Here is a 3,098-nt window from a genome sequence, read left to right on the forward strand (position 1 = left end):
ATACCATGATAATTTATGTTCTTGAACTCTGTGTGCATCTGGTTCTCCTTTCTTTTACTCCCACTGTCCATCTCCTCAATCTCCTTTTCCCTCCTGATGGACTTCAGTGCATAAATAATAAATTTATAAATCAGTTTAAAATAAAACTTACTGCAACAGAAGCAATGCCTTGTTGACATAAACTGCTACATTGCCCACAGGATAGGGAGGTATATTTTATACTTGGATACTTTAGGTGGATACTTTAAGTGGCATTAATAACATAAATATTTATATTGTCAAAAGCTTAGCTTGTGCTAGAGTGTCATTTATATAGTGCTATATTTCCTGCAAGTATTCTTCCTGTCACATTAATTTCTGGCTTTTTGAAGGCAAACGTACAGCAGAACAAAGCCATGCATGTGGAGTTTCCAGTATTTTTAATGTTATAGCTATTAAAATAATGACCTTTATGCAGCCATCTGCAGCTCTATGCAATGCCTTCAAACTCAGAGGTTCTTTGAGATTATTTATAGCAATAACATTATCTCAGTAATGTGAGAACTGTGGCTGTCCAGATTGAATGTCACTGGTAAAATTGCTTTGGAAAATATGCCCATCTGTATTGGTTAAAAATATTAAATCAAAAAATCACTTCTTCTATTTCAAATATTTCTCAAGCATTTTGAACAAAATTCTGGAGAGTCACTGTCATGAGAAAATTATTAGGATTGTCAAGAAAGTATTGAAGATGTCCAAGCTAAGCTTCCACTAATTTCTGAGTGCTGCAGAAAAAGCACTAAAAGGAATTTGCTGTTTACAAATTTTTGTGATAAGCTTATCAGGTATAGTAGTGATTAAAAAAAAAGAAAAAAGTAAAAGAGTTATTTTAAGAAAATATCAGAATAGCTTTATTGCTGTCAAAAGAAGGCAGATTTAAATCTTCTGGGCTATTGGAAGTTCTCCAGACTGATCAAAACTTCAATAGTTGTATTTAATTTTCACAGTTCCAAAGATTTAGGACAGAAAATGTTGCAATTGTTATTAGTATGAGTCCTAGACATATAAGCAGAAGTTGCTGAAGTGTTTCTAGATCAAGTACACAAATATTGTATATTATCATCATGTTCTTTGGTGCAAATAGTCTGAAATGAGATCTGTCTTTCTTCAGAAATTTTATTTATAGTTTACTTGATTCAATTTTCATATTATACTGTCATTTTCATTCCCTATAATAAGTTAATGCTATGCTGGAACTATTTAAGGGGATTATAGCGTCAGTAAATGTTAAATCATGCTACTTGCCTAAGCTTATATTACTGAAATAATGCATGATGAGCACTTTTGTGAAACCAAGTACATGAGTGGGCACCAGCACCACTAACAAAACAGCCTTTAAAAGTTTAGTAACTGAAGAGTTTAGAAGTTAAGTAACTGAAGAGCCACTTAGTGCAATTGTGCTTTAGTAATTAGACGAGGGACAAGCATATTACAGAAACTGAAGTGAAATCCTGGCTATGCAGAAAATGTTGGGAAAATTATGTTGACTTCAAAAAGATGAGATTTCACCCTTGAAGCTTATTCCTTCTGATTCTGCTGCTGATTCACTGAGCTTTCTTGGTCAACTCATTTAACCTTTGACCCTATCTGATTAAAAATTCTGACCAATCCTAGAAATTTTGTTCAAAACTGTGTCAGTGAATCACCTTTAATCTCTAAAGCACTTAAAGATGATGCAGCGAAAGATGATCTTTGTATGATATGTCCCATAAAAATCTAGACATCTCAAATTCTTCAAAATTGAAGTCACTAGCAAGAGAGAGTTTCTTGTGTTTGTTTTTATTGCCTTTTTCCCCCTAAAGGATTTTTCACTATAAAATTAGTTATTGTTGTGAGGAGACACCACACAAAATAGAAATATTTAGCTCAGAAGGGAGTTGTCCAGAAGGAGCTGATACTGTAATACAAAAGGTATTAAGTAGACAGGGAGAAATAGAATATTCTAAAGTGACTTTTTCCTTAGATCAAGGATCTATATAAAGAATACTATAAATATAGACAATTACTTACTAAAGTGATTGTATTCTCTATAGTTAGGAGCTATCTTGCTGAACTAAGTGACACAGAATATCCATAAAGTCAAAAATTCATGGTCAGAACAAGTACCAGCTATTTATATAGATAACAGGACATTCTTAGATACAAAAAAACCCCAAAACACCCCAGAAAATTTATGATTCTATGTGCCTTTGTATGGGAGTGAACACGACAGCCATTAATCATTGAGGAGCAAGACAGAAGCTTAAAAACTTGTTTACAAACATGAACAAGTAAGAGTTTAGGATCTCTTTAGTGTTTGCATACTTGGTACTTTCTGAAGCGTCTGGTGGTAGACGCTGCTCTTGACTGATCTGGCTTGCCTTTTTTCTCCCTTATGTGAATGATAGCATATATTTTCCATACCAGACAATTATTTCTTCTACTCAGGACCTTGCTGTGTACCATATTGTGAAAAAAGTTATGCTATCTTCTCTTTCATGTATTTTTAGCACTAATCCTCTCATTCTGTCTAATACTGTGTTGCCTTTCCAACATTTCCTTACCAAGTTAGTAGTGATTAAAGTGCATTTATCTGAGCTACCAGCCAGTGTTACTGAGCTATATTTTATAAAGACTTTTTGCACATAAATATTATCTATGCTGCATATCTTTCTGATTATCATTTTCAGCCTATGCAGCATTTTTTGCTTCTTGTTTGCTTTAATGACTCATGAAGCTAGTTTATTTAAACTGTAGCAATTTTTGCCACTGTAGGATAAGTCTGTAACAATAGTAATGGTGTAATAACTTATTATCATCGCACAACAATGAAAATATAGACCATAATGATTTAATCTAGATGGACTCCTAGAAAAAACGTAATGTGAGAGTTTTTCATCCAGCAGGACTTGTGAGAGACCCAAGAAGTTTAGCATTTGGACACTTAGGATGTGAGATCTATGTCATTTACTGGAGATATGATCAAGCCGTAAACAGGTTTTTTTATTTCTAAAGCAACATATAAATATAAGCAAAACGACTCTGCTCTGAGTGACATGCATTTCATTATCCATATTGTA

Source organism: Acanthisitta chloris, unplaced genomic scaffold (genome assembly GCF_000695815.1).
Source record: "Acanthisitta chloris isolate BGI_N310 unplaced genomic scaffold, ASM69581v1 scaffold7770, whole genome shotgun sequence".
Classification (NCBI taxonomy): Eukaryota; Metazoa; Chordata; class Aves; order Passeriformes; family Acanthisittidae; genus Acanthisitta; species Acanthisitta chloris.